A 24,875-nucleotide genomic window follows, 5' to 3' on the forward strand; every position below is an offset into this window, starting at 1 on the left:
CTTCATCTTTCCGCAGATGCTGGTCAGAGTGCCTATGGTGTGGCAACGTATTTATGCACACATGGATCTTGCAGAAGAGTTGACACAGTTTTACTGCTCTCGAAGACAAGGGTTGCACCTTTGAAAACAGTAAGTCTAACAAGGCTAATGTTGATGTCAGCTTTGATGGCTGTGCGAATGTACAGCTATTTTTCTCATAACGGTGACCTTGGCCTCAGCGATGTGACCTTTTTGAACGGACTCAAATAGTTCTCAGCTGGATTTGGAAAGATCCACGTATGTGGAAGACATCTGTGTGCAACAAAGTTCAAGAGATATGCACTCTACCGATCTTTCACTCTGGCGATTCTGTTCTGGCAAGGAGAACCCAGTTCATCTACTTACAAGAGGCATCTCCATAGACAAGCTGTTGCCATCTATATCCACAGTGGATAAGGGATAAGGCAGGTCAGCCGGGCCAAATTTCGAAAGAAGCCGTACAGCGTGCAATGCCCAATCAAAAATTGGCTACCGTCACACATTCGAAATCAAGATCCAGGATGAGCCTCTATTCGACATCAAGACCTTCAGCTCTTTAATGAGGCTACTGTGATTAACAGCATAGATTTTTAGATACCTGCACAACCTAAACAGGCCCAAAAAGATAGGGGAACGTTCATCTGAAGAAGTCAATGCTGAAAGGCATTTGAATGGCGTCGAGCAAAAGCGCAACAAAGTTCAAGAGATATGCACTCTACCGATCTTTCACTCTGGCGATTCTGTTCTGGCAACGAGAACCCAGTTGATCTACTTACAAGTGGCATCTCCATAGACAAGCTGTTGCAATCTAGATCCACAGTGGATAAGGGATAAGGCAGGTCAGCCGGGCCAAATTTCGAAAGAAGCCGTACAGTGTGCAATGCCCAATCAAGAATTGGCTACCGTCACATATTCGAAATCAAGATCCAGGATGAGCCTCTATTCGACATCAAGACCTTCAGCTCTTTAATGAGGCTACTGTGATTAACAGCATAGATTTTAAGATACCTGCACAACCTAAACAGGCCCAAAAAGATAGGGGAACGTTCATCTGAAGAAGTCAATGCTGAAAGGCATTTGAATGGCGTCGAGCAAAAGCGCCACTTTGCAGTGGAAGTTAACTGCCTGTTGGAACAGAGAGCTTTCCTTCCAGGACGCTTGATACGACAACTAAGACCGAGTATCAACAACAAGGGCTTATTACGAGTCCTAGGAAGAGCAACGAGCATAAACGAAATACATGCAGCCAGTTGTCCTATTCTGCTTCCAAAGGATTCGTCGTTGAGTACACTTATCTGGCAAGCTCACGCGAAGGTTTTTCATGCCGGTGCTTGTGACACCCTTATGAAGATCCATGAAAGATATTGGATTCCTTGAGGATGGCAGTCAGCGAAGAAACTGAAATGCAAATGTTTTATTTGTTGGAAGACGCAGTCTACAATATTTGAAAAGGAAACACTGTTACTTGTAGACCTTCCAAGACTGCAACCTCCTTCCTCATCATTGGCATCGACTAATTTGCAGGATCTATTCTTGTCCCTAATGAAGATCAGAGAAAAGTATACCTCACTCTTTTTGACTGTACTGTCACAATGGCTGTACATTTCGAACCAGTTGATGACATGACGGCTGTCAATTTCCTTCATGCCTTTTGTCGATTTCTGCCCAGATGGAGACCGTGTTATACCTGTGCTACACGGGCGTCTCCAATGCCTTCCAAACGAATGTCATTTGACTCGACAGCTAAACGTGCGTTGCTACACGACGTTTTTGAATGGCATTCGGTTCACATGACAATCCAGTCGACTGAGCTCCGCGGAGACATTCGAGATTTTGGAATGCCTTCGAGGAGCAAGCGCGACTACTCTCTACCGCAGCGTCTTCGCGCCATAGATGGCAGCATAAGTTTTGAAGAGCAAATACGTTCTGTTAAACAATGAAATTCTAAATACTATTTATATACACTACACGGATCTTTTCCAGAAGTTCTGTTAGGAAGCAAATATTTACCGCATACTCTGGAACCCATCGTAGGAAAGAAAGGCAGCCATTTTGGCCCGGAGTCAGTTTTTTCACTTGGTGCTGTTGCTGTGTTTTGTCTTTTTATTTTGTGTGCGAGAGCGTCTGTGTGTACACTTTAGTGAACATTTTTTTTATTCGGTGAAGTTTATTGCACTTTTTCGTTTTTGCGACACACGCAGGAGATAGAGCCCATTGTAGCCAACAGACCGCACACAAAAAATGGCAGGGCTTTGGGCATCGGCCTCTGTTAGAACAGATGCGTTTAGTAATGAATAAATAGTAAAATTTATTATAAATGACATATTACTTTTAAAAGTAGCAATTTTATAGCGGGCTGTAACTATACAAATTAATTGTTGCTGCTATATTTGTTTAAAACAAAACTTGATGGCAGCAGCACCCCTGTAGCTTGGCGGCAGAATACTGAAGCTTTCGAATGCTTTTGGAATAGTCGTGTAGCACCGTGCGGATCCATCCAGTCCGAATGCCATTTGAAGTTTCGAATGCCGTTCGACTCGAATGTCATTTCAACGTACCCGTGTAGCACAGGTATTAGTAAACACTGACAATGCATGAACTTTCGTGAAATCTTTTAAGCAACTGAAGAAAATATGGAGCATGATTCAAGATCCTGACATTCTCTCATTCTTCATGGTTTCGAATATACAATGGAAGTTTATTTGCCCAAATTCCCCGTGGTGGGTAGGGTTTTATGGAAGACTTGTGCAGTCAGTAAAGGGTGCTGGGAAGACAAATGGTCAGCGAGAATGACCTCATTATCATTCTTACAGAAGTGGAGGCAATGTTGAACTCTCATCCCCTCACCTTTGTTTTCAGAAGTGTTGATGGACCCTGCCCTCTATTTATTGAGTTTTCTGGCTGGACAATGGCTCACATCATTCCCTTTGTTTAGCATGGCAAACACTCCCTGCTCCCCACCAGACCAACTGAGGAACATTTGACGACTCAGAGAGAACCAATTACAAGCCTTTTGGCCCCACTGGGTTAGAGAATACTTGATTAAGTTGAGAAACATTTCTATGAACCACTCGAAACCCCCCGATCTCATAAAATGGGGATCTGTCATGCTAGTTAATAACAAATGCCTGAGGTATTCAGACATCAGCGCGAACACAGGATCTACATCGTGGTCAAGACGAAAAAGTTAGATCGTGCTTGCTGTGATTCCCCTGCAGAACCACTGTGAAACGTCCCACACAACACTTATATCCAATGGAAATCACTTAGCGCAACCTATCTGGCGGAGTTAGAATGGTGGAAATTCGTGTTGCTAACACCAGAAGTCTCCGTCACCGTCATCACTGCAAGTTTGCGTGGTGCTGCACTTCTCCTGGAGCAGTGCTGATCTTCATCAGTCATTAAATGCGTTTGCTCCTTCCTGTCACAGGCATCTAGACTCAGCTCTTTGCGATGCCCACGCACTAGCAAGTAGACCCTGAGGTCCATCACAAGATCTTTGACAATACAAGAACTTAAAGGAGTACAGACAGATAATTTTGGGGGCATGTCTTATGCTCTACAATGATGTGGAAGACACTACTATGCATGAATAGCCATGTGGTATTTGCCTACGACTACTAAAATAAATTACAATCGAATTTTTCTGTCATGCTGTTTTGGTTTCAAATGATAGCCGTACGTCAAAGTGTGGTTATATGTCATGTGAGGCATGGAAAAACGTCCATATAGTCGCTGCTTCATCATTTTAATTCACTACAGTGCTGAAGCCAGCCTTCCTCATGAGCCGGAATGACAATACATGTAGAAGAAGTGATTGCAGTTTTTTCATGCCTCACATGACCTATCAGCTCACTTTGAAGTTACCGTCATCAGTCGGCTGTTGAAAGCGAAACCGAAACAGCACGAGAAACAAACTCACTTATGAATTATTTAACGGTCATAGGAGAATATCGCATGGTAATCCTTGTATAATAATGCCTTACACATCAAGACAAACAAGAAAACACGCAACCAAAAGATAGGTCTCTAGGTATGCTCCTTTAAGATGTTGATTTCACAGGACACTGCCTAGTTAACCTCCCTGCCTTTCCATTATTCCCTATCTCTTCTTGGGCTCAGATGTTCGATGCTCAGCTAACAGCACATGAACATGGGTTTATCAGCAAGACAGATCTATTAAGGTACATGACAACATTTTTGGTTGTCTTGCCATAGCACTAGACAACTGCCAAGAAAACTAAAAATGCTCCTTCAAAAGTAATTTTTCTTTAGCTAGCTATGTGGCTGCACAGTGTCTGTTGCATGTATATTATATATGATGCAAATGATGAAAGCAGTTTTTTGCATTGGGCTCATGCAGCAAGCAAGTTTGCTTCCAATTTTTCACATGAAAGTATCACTTTGACCATAAACATTGCACAAAGAAGCACAAAGTGAAGTGATTTGTATGCATTGCATGAAAAGCAACACTGTCCTCAATGTATACCTGCAATCTAGAACAAAGCAGCAACTCAAGTAATGTGATTCCAATCATGAGAGAAATGCAGGTCTCGCCACAGAGGCGATCAGAATTGTGTTGCACCAGTCTACACCACAGCACCACTGCCATCTTAGGAAAAAATGTTAGCGCCAATACTTTAGTAAGACACGAGTAAGAAAGAAAATGAACAAAATGAGTGCTGATACTGTCAGTGTACAGTTTTAACATGTTTCCTTCAGAATGGAAACAATTTGGCCAGCAACAAGCTTTGTAAAATGCAGCAACCACCTTTCATTTATTAGATTTCATCAGTTGCTTAACCAGATGCCAGACTGTCTTCAGGTGGATAACCTCTAGAACATGAGTGCTAACTACTACTGTTGTAAGAAAAATTTGGTGCTTACACACCTGAAACTATTTTCAGGGCTACTACTCCTGCAGGCGAAGAAATTCAAATTAATTGCACTGATGGTCTTCATGAACAGGCAGGAATGCTTCTTTTCATAGCTTTTATTCATGTCAGGGAAACTGAAACCATATGCTCGGAAGAGTAGTAGTTGAAAATTGAACAAAGGATGTATTGAAAACATAAATACTGCAATGTCCTTTCAGAGTAGTAATCAGCATTACTGATTTTGTCAGCATCACTAAAAGTGTCATACAACTGTTAGCAACAGTTACTTCCTAAGCATTCTACGGATGAATTAACAAAGAAGAGAAAACAGTTCACCCCAAAGTTGTCAACAATCTAAATGCTGTTACTATATGCCACCAAATGTGCCATGCCAACTATGCCAATAATATGCACGTGCATTTTAGCAAATAGCGTGTTGTATAGTTAAGGCAAAACTACTTGTTGTCTTTTGCTTTATCAGCAGGGTTGGCATCCAGAATCTAAAGCTTCAAAGAGGCACCAACATACAGCAAGCGAGGGAGAAACTCAAGGTTTTGCTGACGCACCAGGCATGGCAGCTGTGAAAACTATATTCACATACAAGCAATCAGACAGGATGACAGCTTATAAGCAAGCTAGTGGCACAGATTTCTTCCAGCTGCGCCACAAAGTGTACACGCATTTCACTTTCATGGCAGGCTACAGCAAGGAAATACTACTTCACTAAGAGTTGACCTGACTACTGATGAATATGCACTGCTGGACCACATGATGAATCAGAACATGCAGCCCCACAGACCGTTCTATTGTTTATACACAGCAGTCAAAATAGGCTCCATGAACTGTTGGCGACAAATGCAAAACAGTCGCACCACCACTTTCTCTGTGCTTGCACTAAATGCGTACAAAAAGACCAGTGAGAAGAATGGTGATCGAATGTTGGGAATAGAGCACTGCACGGGCCATAATTATTGGCCCGGCCCGGCCTGGGCCTGATAACGTCTACCGCTACCAGCCCAAGCCCAGCCCGGTTTCTCTAATGCCTGGACCTGGCCCGAGCCCAGGAAAGCTCTCACCTACCAGGCCCGGCCTGGCCCAACAAGTCGGTGGGCCCGGCTCAGGCCCAAAACAACACAAATGCTGTAAGCCTGCTACAGAAGCACAAACATTGTTGTTACTATGAATTTCAGCGAAAAAGCATTAGTGGTTGTTAGAACAGAGGTCTAAAATTCTCTAGTGTCTGCTTCTGTTTGAGTTGGTACTTAATTTTTTTGCCCAGAACAAAGTGCAGTGCCTTGAATGCCACACAAACCAACTTGCTGAAAATAATCAACTCAAGCCGTTTTCCGTCTCTTAGCTTCGGATTTAATATTTGCAAGCTTATGTCGAACAGGCTGTAACATTGCAATCGGATCGCCACAGAAACGCAAAAGGTCGCACGAGACCGCAAGCTAGTTAGGTGTCCGCTTGCGTCTGTTCAAACAGCTGCTTCTCCCGCTGTCGCTTGTCTCTTACCATCTAGCAATAACAAAATGCAGGAAGATCAACTGGGCTTGGATATATTACACAATGAAGATGTCAACTACTACAGGTCCCACACTTCACTGAAACTGAGTGTTAATGCGGTCATATCTTAGACAATTCGTTTAGAGAGCTTTTGTAGAATTAATCGTCACAAAATCTGAAAAAAAAAGAAAGGACTTGGCAGACAACAGAAAGAAGTCTCATAATTATAATTCCATACATTGTAAAAAGTCATTAGCACAAATACTGAGACCAAAATAGAGAAACTACACTACACGGGTGCATTTATTACATGCACCCTTCAAGGCCCAGATTTGCCCGCATGCACAGTCTCCCCTATGCTCCGGGAAACCCGCGGGAGTACCACAACTAAACAAAACAAATAATACAACAGTTATCAGGAAATACAAGACTCGGTAGTATCGAGCGCAGAGCATTAAAGAGACAAGGCGCATGCTGGGGAGGAGATACGTGTGATGCATTCAGAGCTGAACATCTGGCAGCAAACAGCAAAGACAGCCTCACAGTTCCTGTTGCTCTCAGGCTATATCCGAACGAGTAAAGCAAAATGTTGCTTTATTTTGTGCGTGGACGCCGTACTTATGCTTTATGGTTAACGATTTTGTGAAGCTAAGAAGGCGGCAAGCAAAAGTACTGTGTTTGTGACTTTCGGTGCTTCAGAACTTCAGCTTTGTAAAGAGTGGTATATATGCTGTTTTGCCTGATTTATTCTGTTTTCCGCATCATTTTCATTGTTTGCATGCTCAACCTATCATATGACTTATTACTGAAGATTAACAAGTTTGTACTCTGGAAAAAGTAGAAAGATAGCTACAATATTGTCTTGACCTGCAGTTTGTTAACCCCGTACGTGCTCAGTACGTGCTCACTACACAAGCCTGAGCCTGGCTCAAGCCCGTCAGTATACAGGCCCGAGCCTGGCCCAGGCCCACAACCCAAAGACCAGGCCCGGCCCGGGCTTTCGGGAGAGCCTGAGCCCGTGTAGTGCTCTAGTTGGGAGTACTTTTTGGAGAGGCTTCTCATCATCATCAGCGTACTTATGTCCACTGCGGGACAAAGGCTCCTCCCATTGATTTCCAATTAGCCTTGTCCTGAGCCAGCTGTGACTACCTTTGGCCAGGCAAACTTCCCGATGATGATGGATTTAAATGGCACAAAGGTGTCTGTGGACAAAGACTGCCATGGCACAAGGTATTTTCTTCTGTCCCACTTATGGTTGCCTTCTCTAGAAATCCACCTCTTTACCAGAAGGGACCATTGGTTACCTTCTCTTTGCATCACATGCGAATGGCCTCGACAGAAACCTATATAACATTACAAGAATTTGAGAGGTTTATGAGACACAGATTTTCAGTACAAGACATCACACAGACAGGACAGCAACTCACAAACCAATACACTAGCACAGGCAGCATAGAGTAAGAATAATTGAAAACTGTCGTTAGCCTGCCCAGCACTGAAGCCAATGAGAATCAGTCACCTGGAAACAAAGGGTCTTTTGTTGAAAAGCGCATCATCCTATTCTGTTTGGATACAGCGACCCCATCATTGGTCTCTTCTGGATTTCATTAGATCAGAAAACCTTTTACATTTCGTATAATCGTCCCTATTTATGGCATGAAGCAATAAACACCACTCGAAAATAAAAAAACTGGAAAAAAGCGTTATTGTTCCCTTTGTTCCAGGAGAAAATTGCTTTTGGAAGCACAAGGTAGTATATGTAATCTTGGCAGACAGCTTCCATGAAAATCACGCTGCACACATGAGAAAAGGCAGTGAACAAGCCATATTATGTAGTATTCAAGAGTGGCTGCAAGTATTCTCCCAAAGGTTCTTCTCAGGCACCCTCCCATGATAAGGGTCAGGTGCACCCCAGACTATAAGGAATTAGACAGCCATTCTTGCTGAGACAAAAATCCTCATTCATGGAGAGAAATAGAAAGCTACTTAACTCACCCAAGAGAAAACCCTTTCTTGCATTCAGAAAATATGGGCAGAATGTTGTTTCCAACAGCAAATAGCTACTTTTCACAGGTGCTACTTCGCATTTACCAACTCAATCTGAGGCTCATGCACTTTGTACAGAATTCAGAAGTAGAGTAATTCATTTTGAACAGGCAGTGACACAATGAACACAATGACAAACTGGGACAAAGACTGCCCTTTATTTCAGGTACCTTTTTCCCTAAATCTGAAGAATCTAGTTAGTTTGGTGATAGCCCTTCCCGTAGATCCACAAGCAACATGCATAATTCAACAAACTTTTCTCACTTTTTAGACAAAGAATGTGTGGCTTGTATTATGCATTAAGTGCTCAAGCAATTTCTGCTGCTCACACATCACTGCTTGCAAAGAAGAGCAAGGTCCTCAGTCCGCATTAGTTCTCGAAGCAACTAACCAAGACAGTGGTGAGACATGCACAAGTAGTAGTCATCAGCAAGCGTGCATCTACTACAAAACGAGTGCTTCTCTTATTCACTTCCAATTGGCTCTGTCCTGCACCAGCCACAGCAATACTATCACACTAAAAGGCCATCCTCCTCCGCATTACATGTCCTTCCCAAGCTCATTTCCAACTATTAACTTCTGCTAGGAGACCATTAAGTCTAGTTTGTTCTCAAATCCGCTGTTTTAATCCTATCTTTTAACTGTAACCCGCATTTTCCTTTCCATAGCTTCTGCTTTTTCTGTAATCTAAATTCAAGCTTCTCATTAGTCTTCAAGCTTTCTCATTAGTCTCAGTTTGTGAAATAGCCATAAACATATGGCCTTTGCCTGTGCTTTCTTTCTAGCTACACTAATCACTTCACTCGTCATCAGAACAGAGGCAAGCCCCTTTGATATTTCATGGCATCCTGGATTTCAATGGACTGCAACAACCTAGCATGCCCAGTGCCACTGAATGTAGAACACCAAACATTGTGACAGATTTGCCTGTCTGGTTGGGTTTGAAAACTTATAATAAACTACACATCTCCAACCAAAAATTTTAAATTTAACCCAACAATTCGAAGCCGACTCGGCTCCTTCATCAGGGGTGACTAAGGGCAGTACCTAACGTCTTTTAGGTATGGAGGGGAGCGGGGTCAAAGGAATGACAGCTGTGATGCGAAAGGCGCGGGGGAGGGAGGTTTAGGCTGTTAGTCACGCTGGCGCACTGCAGGGAGGTGGTGAATGGCGGCTTTCTTTCTTTAAGTTGAAGAGCGAAGTCCCTATGCATATACTGGGGACAGGTTTCCTTTTGTGCGGTTAATGTTGTTCGGGGTAATTTGGATATGCCTGGATTCCAGAAGGAGCCTTTGTGGTAATTTCTTTCGGTTCCGAGGATGCGGGTTTCTTCGAAGTTCATTCTATGGTTGGAGTCCTCGGATGTTCGGCTACTGGATTGCACTCTCTTGCGAATTTGCGGACGTCATTTTTATGTTGCCAAATTCTTGCTTTGAAATTTTTGGTTTCGTCGATGTAGCTTGCGTCGCAGTCGGCGCATGGAATTTTGTAGACAATGCCTTGGGCTCTTTCTCTCGGCGGCCGGTCTTTGGGAACAGGTAGGCAAAGCGCAACAGTGTTTGTGGGATTGTGCGCAACCTGGAGACCCGATTTTTTTAAGATTCGGGCGATGGTTTCGCTGACACCTCTGACATAAGGTAATGTGACGTATTTTGGTGGTGGCGTAGGTCTTTGTGCATTGATTTCTGTGCGAATGCTGTGTTTTTGACGTCGAATGGTTTTTTGAATAAAGTCTTTTGGGTAGCCGTTCATGATTAGTTCTCTGAATATCGTGCATTGTTCTTTTTTTCTGTCAAGTTCTGTGCTGCACAGAACTGAAAAAACACGTCAAAAACGTCAAGAACACAACATTCGCCAAGAAATCAACGCACAAAGACCAACGCCACCACCAAAATACGTCACGTTACCTTATGTCGGAGGTGTCAGCGAAACCATCGCCCGAATCCTAAAAAAAATCAGATCTCAAGTTGCACACGAGCCCACAAACACTGTTGCGCTTTGCCTACCTGTTCCCAAAGACCAGCCGCCGAGAGAAAGAGCCCAAGGCATTGTCTACAAAATTCCATGCGGCGACTGCGACGCAAGCTACATTGGCGAAACCAAAAATTTCAAAGCAAGAATTCGGCAACATAAAAATGACGTCCGCAAATTCGCAAGAGAGCTCAATCCAATAGCCGAGCATTCCGAGGACTCCGACCATAGAATCAACTTTGAAGAAACCCACATCCCCAGAACCGAAAGAAATTACCAGAAAAGGCTCCTTCTGGAATCCTGGCATATGCAAACCACTCCGAACAACATCAACCGCAAAAAAGGTAACCTGCCCCCAGTATATGCCCAGGGACTTCGCTCTTCAACTCAACGAAAAAAAGCCGCCATTCACCACCTCCCTGCAGTGCGCCAGCATGACTACCAGCCTAAACCCGTCCTCCCCCCATACTTCTCTGATTCAGCCTGTCCTATGCCAGCTGTGGCCACCTTATCCCCGCAAACATCTTAATCTCATTTGTCAAACGAACTTCCTGCCGCCCTCTGCTATGCTTGACATCTACTGGTATCCAGTCCGTTACTCTTAAAGACCAATTATTTTGCCTTCGCATTACATGCCCTCCTCAAGTCAATTTCTTTTTCTTGATTTCAACTAGGAATGTCATTAACCTGCGTTTGCTTCCTGACCCACTCTGCCCTCATCCTGTCTCTTAATGTTACACCTACCATTTCCTTTCCATAGCTCACTGTGTTGTCGTCAAATAAAGTTGAACCCTTTTCATCACCCTCCATGTTTCTGCCCCATAAGTAAGGGTAAGATACAGCTGTTATATATTTTTTTTCTCTTGAGGGATATTGGAAAACTTCCATTCATGGTCTGAGAAAGCCAGCCAAATGAGTTCCAGCCATTCTTATTCTAGTTATTTCACTCACGTGATCTGAATCTGTGGTCACTAAGTGCCCTAATTACACGTATTCCCTTACCACTTCCAGCAGCTCGCTAACAATCGTAAACTGCTGCTTACTTTCGAAACTGTTCAACATTACTCTGGTTTCCTGCATGTTAATTTTTACATCAATCATTCTGCTCTAAGTAACTGATTGTGCTTTGCAATTCATCCCCTGAGTGACTTAGCAAGGTTATGTTATCAGCGAATCGCAGATTACTAAGGTATTCTCTATTAACTCTTGTCCTCAGCTGTTCCCAAACCAGGCCTCTGAACACCTCCTATAAATAGGTGATGAACAGCATTGGTGAGGTCGTGTCTCCTTGCCAGACACCCTTCCTTATTAAAACTTTATTGCTGGTTTTATAGAGGACTACGGTGGCTGTGCAGCCATTATAGATATCTTCCGGTTGTTTTACATAAGGCTCATCTACACCCTGATTAAATAATGCCTGCATGACTGCTGGCTCAGGTTTCGACTCAGTCGGATGTTTTCTCGTTATCCATGAAGGCTACATATAAGGGCTGGTCAGTGCGTGCGCACGTGTGTGAATACGTATAAGAGTACACCGATTGATCTATATAAGTATCCCTAAAGATGACATTTACCATGAGCAGAATGACAATTACTGGGTGATGAACCTTAATTAACCCTACCTCTTCAAAGTTGTTTTAGGTCATTGCCTCCTCAAGTTGCTTTTTAGTGCTTGCTCGATTGATAACATCTCCTCTGCAATGCCAGCTGGTGCACTACTTGGTCATATGGCTTACACACGCATCATATCCTCCTCACATGAAATAATAGGATACTAAAAACGTCCACCTACATAATGCTCCACAGCAAGCAAAGTACTTACATATACCACACACTCAAATATTCGAGACACGAATATGCACATGCAATGAAGAACCGTCATCAAATACGTATCCAATCAATGTACTACAGTCCCTTCAATGCCATGCTACGAAGTTTCTACACTCATAATATTCTATATGATGGCAGCATCTCTTAACAAAGAAAATAATCTGGTCTGTGAATCTCGCTGTTCCTCACCATATCTTCTGCTTATTTAACATGTTTTTCCACAGCTCACCTCATTAATCACCATATCTTGTTCTCCCAGACAACAGATTTCACCGTATATCCCATTCCTTCCCAGTTGCTCACATATGTTCCTGCAAAATATTCTTGCAGCATCTTTTTTCCCCAGCGGAGCTGCTGACTGGAATGGCCTTCCTCGAGACATCACATCAGCAAACTGCTCGTCTAGATGGGAAGAAAGAAGTAATAATTTATCGTTCATGAGAAAAATATTGATATCCTGCTCCCTATGCAATATAGTAATACTTCATTGATATGTAAAAAAAAACTGCAAGAAAAACGTATTATTTGGGAAGACATGATCCAAATTAACCGCCTAATTCTTTTTTAATTTGACTGTTGAAAGATGTACAAAAACATTTATTGACAATTTCACTTCACAAAAATGTCAGAATTTCTTGGCACAAGATCTGAAAATATCCTTTTCTAGCGCTCGCAGAATTCAGACCGCATTTACGCTGTCTTAAGCTCGGAAGGAACTTCGTAACGCATCCGGTCCGTCGGCGGCAATGACCAAGGTAACAAAAATATCTTTCGTGTCATTTTCGAATGCTTCGCCCCTTTGCATCTCAGTACTGCGGGGAAGCCACCGCAGCAGCAGACTGTCGAAAAAAAGTGAAAATTGGTTTTTGGGATAGGAAATGACGCAGTATGTCTTACATCTCGGCGGACACCTGAACTGCGCCGTAACGCCTAAGGGATTAGATAAAGGAGGGACAGAGTCAAGAAAGAGGTGCCGTAGTAGAAGGCTGCGGAATAATTTCGACCACCTAGGCGCCTTTGCGCGTCGCCTCCATCTAAACGCGGCCGCCACGGTCGGGTTCGAACTCGGGTACTCCGGATCAGTAGCTAAGCGCCCTAACTGCAGCGTTTCAGCTTTTAGCGCGTAGAGCTGACGTTCGGAGAAGCCGTACGCGCTGTCACACTAATTCAGGATTGGTCATAGCTCATGATGTCAGAGCATAGTCAACCAATGTGAGCGAGGTATGACGTCAGACACGGCCAAAGAGTCGAGTCGCATGCATCCGTCTCGGAGCCATTTTCTTTTTAAAAAGCGCTCCTTCGCCGCTTCTCTATCCCCCCCCCCCCCCCCGCCCCACCCCCCAAACTAGGTCATGCCTCCCTGTCAGATGACTCGACGTGTCAACCAGAGAGCAGTGAAAACTTTCCACATGCTGACTGTTGCGCAGCTGGCACCCCACCAGCCCGGCCAACCACTGAGTACGATTCAGAATCACACGCCATGTCATGTGACAGGGTGCATGACCTGGCTGGGGGGGGTAAAGAATCGGCGAAGGAGTGCTTCTCAAAAAGATTGTGGTTAGTGGGGGTTTAACGTCCCAAAGAAACTCAGGCCATGAGGGACGCTGTAGTGAAGGGCTCCAGAAATTTCGACCACCTGGGGTTCTTTAACATGCACTGACATCGCACAGTACACGGTCCTCTAGGCCGGGATCGAACCCGCGTCTTTCCGGTCAGCAGCTGAGTGCCATAACCACTGAGCCACCGCTGCAGCGCTTCTGAAAAAGAAAGAGGCTCCGAGACAGATGCAGACGTACACTAATGGCTTATTTATTAATTTGCTTGTAAATACTGCGAGCCATGATTGTGGACCAAGCAGGAGGGGCACACAACTGAAATATAAAAGTCATAAAACCACCAGCCGCAACAGCTACAGTCATATACAGGACATCACAACAACAATAATAGGAGCCATACAAAAAATCCTCCATCTCCTTTATGAAATATTTCGATTTACAAAAAAGCCGAAGGAAGAAGATTTCACTCCATGACAGTAATCCCAGGGGTTCATGATAAATTGGGGCTAATGAATGCTCGTGTAAAGTTGTGTTATTGTAATGCTTGCGAATTTCACCCAATTGAGAAGATCAGTACAACTCTTAACAATGCACTGTAGGAGTGAGGCAGATACTTTCCAGCCACTTTGGAATTGCAATGGTGCTAGTTATAGATAAAAACACCACCCTAAGGATGTAATTTTTTTTACAGACTGTATCCATTTTACTTTGCCAAGCTTTGTCGCCAATTTCGCAAAATTGGGAAGCTCTGGCTTCAGGTTTCCTGAGATGAAACGTTGAAGTAATGCTAGACCTGTAACTTTTCTCCTTACTTCTAAGGACTGTAAATTATTCTTTAGAATTAATGCCCTTGAAGAATCTGTCCTTCTATATTTACCATAAATAAAATGAACTGCTTTTCGCTGTACACGCTCCAGTTGAGCACTGACTTTTTAATTATGTGGATCCCAGACTGCTGCTGCACATTCAAGTCGGGACTTAATACAAGCCTTGTATACCGTGATTCCAGTAATGATGGGAGAATTTCTAAGTTTTCTTTTAATAAATCATCATTTCTTCATTGCGGATGAGGAGACGTTAGAGCAGATGTGAGGACCAAGTGAGTTTGTTAGTGAGGGTTACTCCGAAGTATTTATAGCTCTCCACTTCTAAAATATAAAGGTTGTGAAGTATATAACTACATAGCCTGGGAACTTTTTTCCTTGTGATTTGTAACAATATGGTTTTATCTTTGTTAATATTCACACCCCCGCACACTCACCATTTTGTGATTGCTACTATCGTTTTTTGTAGTGACAAGTATAGTTATAATCACTTATTATATCCTTCAAAACAACACAGTCATTGGCAAACAGCTTTACAGATACATTGTTTTCAATTTGTACTTGTGGAGTTGCGAAGGAGGGCTAAGTGACTTCTAACGCTGTCGCTTGCGGCTTCCTAACAGTTGGTTAGGAGTTTGCAATTTTTAAGCAGCGTTTCCCAGCAGCGCCCCGCTCGTATGTATGCGCGTCGCTGGGGTTTATAATTTATGTCGCGTCCCCGCAAAAACGGCTCTCTTGAGTGCTAGCGCAACATTTTTATTTTTGAGGTTGTTGGCGACGGTGGTGGCGGTGGTAGTGGTGGTGGTTCTTCGTCTCCTCGCACCTAGGAACCGCAGAGAAGGCACCACGGTGGATGATTGCATGCCGCTGCATTTCAGCTCTTTATGTCCCGTGCCTTCATGTTTGGTGCACTTGTATGTTTGCGCATGTGCGGGTTGGTCAAGAAATGTAACATGCGACCACGATTTGTCAAAATATTAAACATAGGAGCCGGAAAAGCATGTTAACCGCTAACACATTCCCCAGAAAAAAAAAAATAGTGCGACTCTATGGGAGATTTTTAATGTCCGTGATTTCGAGCGTACGAACTGGTAAATTGAACGAACTGGGAATGTATCAACGCGGTTTTGCTGTAACTATAAATGGCGGGACGTGTCGAAATAAAATGATAATAATATGATAAAAGATGGTTCTTAACCATCTTAAGCACACACCCTGCACATCACAGCCACAAGCTGTAAAAGCACTTGCAGCTGCATCATTCTGATAGGTATGGCTTTGTCTTGGGACTCTACAGATTCTTTGTTGAACTAGGCAGGATCTGGCACTGCTCCACATTCCAAGCCTGCTTGCTACCTGTATTAGGAAACGAAATATGTACAGAACATATAATGAGATTAGTTTTAAGCATTGGAAATAGAATGATGATAACAGATAGTAAGAGCAAGTAATTCACAAGGTTCATCTCTCTAATGCTAGCCTTTGTCCTTCCCAATTCAAAGGGCAATGTGGGTAGCGCAGACAAGAGTCTGAATGGTACGTGGCTCCTTTAGGTAGCATTCATGAGCAGAACCACAAGTGTCTCAATATTACCATAACTGTCTTGACCATAGCAGATTTACCATAAAAGAAATGTTAACACTGAGAACAAGCCCTAGTTAGCTATAGAAGCTTCAGAGCTGCAACCTTTCAGCATATTCATAGTCCATCATAGTAGTGAAGCAGCTAAAGAGATTAGCTGCTAAAAACAAAAGTCCATGGTTAAAAACTAGGCAGCAGCAGCTATCTTTCTCATCGAGGTGAAACACAAAGATATCAGTGTGTATGTCACATTCACCACCATCATCAGCAGGCTACATACACAGAAGGGAAAAGGACTCTTCCACTGATACCCAATTTGCCCTGTTCCGCAGAAGATGTGGCCATCCCATCAAATGTTCAGATCGCATTTGCCCATCTATCTTTTTACCGTACCTGACTGTTTCCCTAGCCCTGGATTCCACTCTGTTACATTAATAGATCATCGGTTATCTGTTCTGGATGTTACGTTTGTCTGGTCCAAGCCCATATCTTCCGCTTGATTCCACTAGGATGTTGATAACTCAAGTTCAATCTCTAATACAATCTGCTGTTTCCTCTTAATGTCACCCACATCACTCACTCTCCTTTCCATAGATCTGTGTGCTGGGTTAATACAATATAAGCATTCTTCCCTATACTTGAGGTCGTGAAGCACTCTTGTATAACGAATCTCTACTGTCCTTCCAAAAATCTCGAGTTGCTTGTCTCCTGCACTTTTCCCTCTGTTTGTGACATATCCTCTATAATCGCTTCAGTTTAAATGAAAATTTCCATTTCCTTGTTTGCACCATTTCCTGCATTAGTATTATAATTTTGGCTACCATATAAGTTCACGTGGAAAATGGTACAAAAAATTGCTTCTACCATACGAATTGCAGTGAGCCTCTTTCCAGAATCCCCAAGAGCACAAGCATTTATGGGATACAAACTGATTAATGTCAGGATCAACCTGTAAGAGCAGCACACATCAAGAAATGCACACAGAATTTTTCTGCTGTCTTACCTACCATATTTAAATTTCTCACGGCACTGTTGCCTTTGTCCCTTCTACAAACATGTATCTCTGCACACGCCTAATCCAGACTTTGCTCCTTTCAGGCTTTCTGGGTGCTTTAGTGCTTGCTGAGTTCTCTTCATGTTAGTACAATTTTTTACTTTGCATAATTACCTTCCACATATAAATTTTGATGGTTCTGCATGTTCTACCTTATCTAAGAGGTCTGAGACTTTCATGCGCTACCACTTCATAGTATGATGCATCTTGTTTCCTTGGAGAGCTTGCCAATATCCTACTTAGCTAGTGTACCTCCTACTTCAACTGAGCGCCGTGGAATTATGCTGGGAAGGTCATCACATTTACCTTCTTCATGACAACTTTCCTCCACTCTCTATTCAATTCAGGCTGATTCTAGACATCACGACTGTACAGTCACTACACCTTACCTCCTCTAGTCCTTCTACAGCCTGCATGGTGCCAGGAAGGGCATTCATTGTCAAGTCTTTTTCATTACTTGTCTCCCCACTCAGTCACTCCATGTTTACCTTTTGTTTGCATGCCTGCTTCTTTCGAACTTCCATACTTTGACTTCGAAGTTGCCCATCAGTACAGTGTAGTGCATTCTTACTAAATTCAAGGCAGAGAGGTTAGCCTGTGCTACGATTCTCTAGTATCATCATCATCATCATCATCAACCTGACTACACCCACTCCAGGGCAAAGGCCTCTCCCATGTCTCTGCAATTAACTCTGTCATTTGCCAGCTGCGCCCACCCTATGCCTGCAAACTTCATAATCTCATCTGTCCACCTAACCTTCTGCCGCCCCCTGCTACGGTTGCCTTCTCTTGGAATCCACTCCATTACCTATAAGGGCCAGTGGTTATCTTGCCTTTGCAGTACATGCCCTGCCCAAGCCCATTTCTTCCTCTTTATTTCGACTAGGATGTCATTAGCACGTGCTTGTTCCCTCACCCACTCTGCATGCTTCCGGTCTCTTAATGTTACACCTATCATTTTTCTTTCCATGGCTCCAAGTATAAGGCTAAGTATAAGGCATAGTATAAGGCTGGAAAATTACAGCTTAGGTTTACATACTATTTATTTATAAACCTCTCTTTCCATATTTAATTCATCACTGATATGACATCTTTACATTTCCTTTTAACCACCTTGCCAGTGACTGGGTGTTGGTGCACAGGCTCGCAGTATCTTCAACTTTCGGTTTTTATTAATCTTGATTATAATGACAACCACCTCCTTATGTACCCGTTATTTAGTGTATACATTGCATCAGTCCTCATAACATTGTTAAGCGCTACGATGTCCCATTCACTGCCCGATATTCTTCAAACAGAACAATTAGGCAAGACTCACTGGATAAGATTCTTGCATTGAACACTGACAAGTTTAGTTTCTAGTGGGGACTCTTATAAAAATATCTGATAGCATTTTACGACAACCAATGGTACCGTGGAGCACCTTGTAAAGGAAAGCAATATCCTGCTTTTCTCAGCGCTACCAAAAAAATAGGAAATAAGTGAGACGCAACTATGAAAGAAATGCTCACTGAGTGAAGAGCTATATAAGCATGCTCCCTCCACAGAACAGGAATTGGCCATTGATACTGTACTTGGCTGCCACCGCCGCCTTTGTGGATTTGTGAGTTAACCCTCGGCCCTCCGTCCCCAGTGGCTGTGAATGAGCTGACCAAGGTGGCGGTCATGCCTCCGATGTAGCGAAAGGTGCTAAGAATTGTTGGATCTGGACAGGCAGTCATCGAATACAAGCCTGAGAAAACAAACTGTCTTTTAACGAAGACACACTGGCCATTGTAATCTCATCAACAGACTTCTATATCTACGCTACTACAAGTATACAGATTGTGACATGTATTTATCTTGTTTGTTATTATGATTTTTCTTGTTGTGCACTGATGTTTTTTCTATCTATCAGCACAAAACTGGAGGTGGCTGCCACTATTATTACGTTTTCATTGCCATCTTTCCTTCTTTTGCACACTATATCCACTGTGTCATTTAACTTCTTGTGTGTATCGTAGTGGTCTTCTTTGTCCATTGTAGTGCTCTTCTTGTAATGTGCACTGTCCTTGTAGACTGCTGTGCTGTTGTTTTGCAAGTGAAACAACATTAAAAAATAGCCTCACTGACCCTCTGAGTTGTTCATTACGAATAGGCAGCATAGCATGTGCAATTTCAGCCCTGAACAGACTTTGTTTTTAACCAGTGGTTGTTTTCAAACATTTGAAAGCAGTCGCTCTTTCACATGAGGCAGGCACTCTAACCGGTGCAAGGTGATATCAAGTGCACATCAAAACAGCCTAGGAAGCCTAAAATTATCCAGAGCCATCCATTACAGAGCAATTTATAGACTAGTTGCTGCTTCGACATTGTAGAGACCAAACTCATTATTTCTATCTCTATCTTTTTACGTTGTTAAGATGCTCTTCACACGGCTGCAGTGGTTTTAACATTTTACCAGCACGTCATAGCTGAGTTATACAGAGGTGCCGTAAGAAACAAATATTAATGCCATTGAAACTTTATGATGCATTAAAAACATAGACATTTGCTGCAAGTTGACAGATACATACTTTCATGATGCCTAGCAGAGGAACGTGAAGCACGAGTTGCTGCATGCTCTGAGTTTGCGCAAGTATTGGTGATCATGCTCCTAGTGGGTAGGAATCAAGAAATTGTAGCTATCTTCCTCAGTAATTTTCGGACATATGTATGTCAATGCCCGAGGATCTGTGCAACACAAAACAGATTAAACTTCTTTCACCAGCATCAAGAAATCTATGTAACCACACAGTACAATTCTTTCAGCTCCCAATTCTAAGCTTAAAAAACTGTTAGCAACTATGTAGTACCATAAAAAGTTAGATCCCATGGGAGTGGCTGCCGCAAAAAATCTATGTCTAACATTCCATAGCTCACCTTTTGGACACAGAAATGAATGAAACAAGTTGCACTGTAACATCTGCTCCAGTGGACGAAATTTGTGGCAAGCATCTCTGCAGGCATGATGTTTGCATTGGCTTTGGCATATGTGGAGACTGTTCCTTGAAAGCACTTATTCCAAGGGCCTGCATGACCAGAGATGGTACACTCTACACAGTGCTCTGACGGCATTGACACACCCACCTAGACTCCACACTGTATACAAAAACCATCCCTAAAATACACACACATAAATCAGTGCACAGGATTTTGCAAAAATGCATCAATGCTTCTGCTAAAAGCACACCTGCCTTATTCTTTACTTGTGGAGGAAAAAATGGGCCATTTCTGTTGGTTATTATTTTTCGGCAAGATTCATAACATAGACACAGTTATATGTGTCATGTGCTTTATTATAAAATCCATTTCAAGCAATAAAATTAGGTTCTAGAGTGTAATTTATTATTTAATACAACATTTGGCAAAAAACATGTCAACAGTACTTATATGCTGTAAGATGAAAAGCAAGTATAATTTTAAATTGCTTAAATATTCAAAATGTTTCCTGTTAGTTTGCCTGAAAAGCATGAAAATTTCAGTGTTCTAGATTAAAATTTGGGATCACAGGGTCTGTTGTGGTGCAGATCACAGTGATCACTGGGTCTGTTTCAGCGCAGATGACACGAGTTTGAATTGAGTGGCTCAAATGATCCAATATATTTTTTCTCGGCAACAAATGCGTCTTTTGGGGTTGGACAAACACCAACATAGCCTGAAAGAGCCATAGAATCAATTCTTATGGAGAACAAGAATTGCAAGTTGTCGTCTCTGTGTCTGTTTAAAGAAAACAAACTTGCTGAAAATGTATAACAAAAAAATTATTTACACTTAGTCTGCTTATGAGTGGAAAAGCGAAAGCCAAAACCCTTTCCGTGTCCTTTCTCCCTCCATTTTTTATTCTTTCTATTTTCTTCAAATTTCATATTTGTTTTTTTATTGTTGTTTTTATTTCAATTTTGTGTTATTTCTGTATTTTTATTTTTACCACTTATTTTTATTTTGCCTTTTCTTCTAACATTTTTAATATTCCTTTGATTGACAAGTGGGACGGACATTTCATGCACACGTTTCCTGCAGACAGGCCTTGCGCACACCCATGAGCCAAGGCTTTTTCCTTCATATATCAAATTTAAATGCCTAAAATCTACACACAAATGCAAAGCACAGTTTCAGCTTGAAAGCTTTTCCAGATGAAAAAAAGAAACTTAACTGCCCAGACTCACATGGCACAGGAGCAGTTTCTTTATGTAAAACAGACGCATGAATGCAACATTCCCATCAAAGCAGAAAAGCGTCTTCTGGATATGACCCTGCAATAAATAAGACCAGAAAAACATGCCTGCTTCACTCCAGCAAAGATGCAGTACTTAATAAAAGCTGAATGATGCTCGCGAAAATAAGCGAGCCCATAAACGGCCATCCTTGCACGAGTAATATGTTTATTAATCAGCTTAAGAGTTCTTGCTCAGGATGTCAGTGGAGTTGTTGTATGCTACCGGTGGGATTAGCCTTGCTTGTTCTGCCAGCAGTTGCTCCACCGTAGCGTCACTTATATGTTAATAATGACCTAAAACCTGTCGGACCTGCCCTGCTATGCGCACAGTAACTTATAATAGTCATATTCCACTCCCGCAGTCACCATCTATGCACATATTCAGGATGTGCACTCACACTTATTTATGTTCAATCAAATGATATGCCAGTACTGAGAGAAAAATTGCAGACTATCGCGTCATCAAGATTTGATGTAAGCATGACATGCTTTGCAGTACCGGCGTATCATTGTCTAGGTTGGTTTATAGATACGGTGCTAGCCGCATTCTCTCAGGGCACCTCCCTGGCGTGGCTCACTGCTTAACGGACCCGTTCAGCAATGCCAAAATGGCGTTACTTTCCACCGGCAATGTGTACACTACCGAGGGACTTCCTAGGCGTTTCTAACAACGCTCTTATCTAACGCGGCAAAGAAGAAAAGCACGAATGCTTGCGCAACACTCCCAGAGGAGCAGTCACGGATGCATGCGAGGTGCCCGATTCCACTGCCCAAGTTTTAACAGGAATGCGGAAAGGTCATCTCTGCAACTGCGGAGTCGTGCACTTATACTGGGCACAGGCCATATCGCGATGCTGTTCAGTATCAATTGCATGTTCCTGGCTATCCACAACACGATGATCATTGCAGACCTCCGAGCAATCGTCACAAGGCATGCGCAGTAACGTGCGTACGGATGTATTAACTTCAACGCAAGCGTTAGTTGCATCCGGTTCTACTGGCTGACATTGGTGATCGGCAGATGTAGTGTGACCAGTTTCATCACTGGAAAACAAAGTGACCAGACGTGTCAATTTAGGCGGGACATGTCCTTGTTCTGCAGGTCTGGTCCCGCCGTTCCGCCAGCATGCTTGCGGGACGGCATTTTGTCCCGCCTTCGCTACACTGGCTACACCTGCTCTGCCTAGCTCCACCAAACCAGCCTATATAATGGAAGAAACAATCCCTAGGCAGGCGCTCATAACTCCAGAGTTCAGTCACATCGGTCTTGATGAGAATGCTTTATTTGACGAAGCCTGTAACGTTTCACATTATGTCACGACTGAAAAACTCCAGGAATGGAAGAGCCAGAAGAAGCCGGACAGGGAACGGCGGGTGGATGTTCTCCAGCACTTTGAGACGAAAGATGTGCCGTGCAACATGAGGGCAATTATATATTGAGTACTGCATGTGCATGCCAGGAATAAATGCACCAGTGGGGAGGGCGCTTTTGTTGATGAACAAGCTGTGGTCTGCAGAGAAGACGCAGTTTCAAGTGACGACACTTAAAGCGCTGCTCATGCTCAAAGCGAATGGGCACATGACATGTGAACCGTACCACGGACACATCTACAAAACTGGATTGCTGCAGAAAATCCATTCAAGCCAGAAGTATTAGATGTTTGCGCCATCTAGGCGAAAACTGGAGGAAAAGAAATGCTGCATGATATGGATAGAAAAAAAAAGTGAATGTCTAAAATACTACCCGTGCCATTCAAAGGCCCCCCACCCACGTCCCGCTTATGTCCCGCTTTGGGGTCTGGGGAAAATATGGGCACTTTACGCAAACGCCAAAAGTTCGATGCATTCGTCTACGCGCCGGTTCGTCAGCCGTCGAATCTGCCGCCACTGACTCATCATCTTTGACGCATCCGAGACACGCTCCTTTCCGAAGAAAGACGAACCGAATACTCACCACTTTAGAGGTTTGCTGCCGCCATTTCAGCTGTCTTCGAAGGTGCTCGACTGAAAACGTTAGTGCACTGCAAGGACAGACCTCGACCGATAGGAAGATTCATGCGCCGTTCAACCGGGCTTGCGCAAGCAACAAGTGCGGCCGTGTCGTGCCTTCTTGTTCTCTGTCTTCGTTTCTTTGCGCAGTTAAACATGATTCCCTACCACCTCGACCAGTTTTCCGTTCTTATCAACAAGTACCCCAAGTTGCCCATGTACGCATGGCAAGTACGAAAACTTTGGCGCCAAACAGACAGCCAGCAGCTGGGATTGGCTTCATGAGGCTTGTCGAATGCCAATTTTGTTTGTTCGTGATTTTCTATAAGAGCCACCCTACTATAAGTCTTCAATACTGAGGAGCATGTGGTTCCCGTAGCGCACCGGAGCGATGAAAACCGTACAGGTAGCTGGCAGTAAGAGTGTACTACGTGGCATAAGTTTTCCAGCGGGAGCATATGCAGCGCGTAGAATGCTTCTCAGTAAACCGGTGAATTGTTCGAGCTGAAATTTCGCCCAGGAATGGCATTTCTTCGGCAGAATTGTTTTATACCAGATTTGTTGGGGTACCTGCCTGAATCGACAAGAAAAAGTCGTTTATTCGCATCGTCTGGGATGACGAAGAAACGAATAAGGCCGCTTTTTCAGCGAGTGTACTGGTGGCGCCATCTCGTTTCTTTGCCCTAGGTCCTGGAGATTTGGCAGAAGAAGTGGGGGTTGTTTTTGCGGGAGGTTTGAAGATGCTGTACAATGAATGTTTTCACACACGCACGCACGAACACACACACACACACACACACACACACACACACACACACACACACACACACACACACACACACACACACACACACACACACACACACACACACACACACACACACACACACACACACACACACACACACACACACACACACACACACACACACACACACACACACACACACACACACACACACAACAGTTACGAAGAAGGCACTACGAACCAGAAGTTATACACTTATAAATTAGACTAACATGCTTGAAAACACAAGGGCTTACTGACGTTTCGACTGGGGACGTCTTCATCACAGTGGTACTCAGGTATATGCTTTTACACCAACAACTATCAATGCCACTTTTACATAAGGTCAAGAACAAGGCAGAGCATGCACTGGATGCGATATCAGTATCGCGGGTGATGGTGTATATGTCAATGAAAGATACATTAAAAATTTAGAATACCTAAACGAAAGCACAAATGTGGGAAGCATAACTGTTAATTACCATGGCTGACAATACAGCGCGCCAGGACGGTTGTTCAAGTCAGCAGAAACAGTATAAAATTTGTATATAAGATAATTGTAAAATAGTGACTTCTATTTATCGAATGAGCGACCGGGA

General features: G+C 43.2%; 1 long non-coding RNA gene across 2 annotated transcripts; it reads right to left on the reverse strand.

Annotated features, from left to right (window-relative positions):
• Window positions 1-4,993: 4,993 nt before the first annotated feature.
• LOC144113389 (uncharacterized) lies at window positions 4,994-23,737 on the reverse strand. Of its 2 annotated transcripts, none has more exons than XR_013310770.1 (6): window positions 23,455-23,737; window positions 21,451-21,537; window positions 20,165-20,313; window positions 15,843-15,984; window positions 12,478-12,650; window positions 4,994-6,413 (listed from the first exon to the last, which is right to left on the reverse strand). It is a non-coding gene; the product is annotated as an uncharacterized LOC144113389 (long non-coding RNA). The 2 variants fall into 2 exon arrangements; XR_013310769.1 differs by having other exon boundaries at window positions 4,994-6,576.
• Window positions 23,738-24,875: the final 1,138 nt, after the last annotated feature.

The sequence above is a fragment of the Amblyomma americanum genome, chromosome 1, assembly GCF_052857255.1.
Source record: "Amblyomma americanum isolate KBUSLIRL-KWMA chromosome 1, ASM5285725v1, whole genome shotgun sequence".
Classification (NCBI taxonomy): domain Eukaryota; kingdom Metazoa; phylum Arthropoda; class Arachnida; order Ixodida; family Ixodidae; genus Amblyomma; species Amblyomma americanum.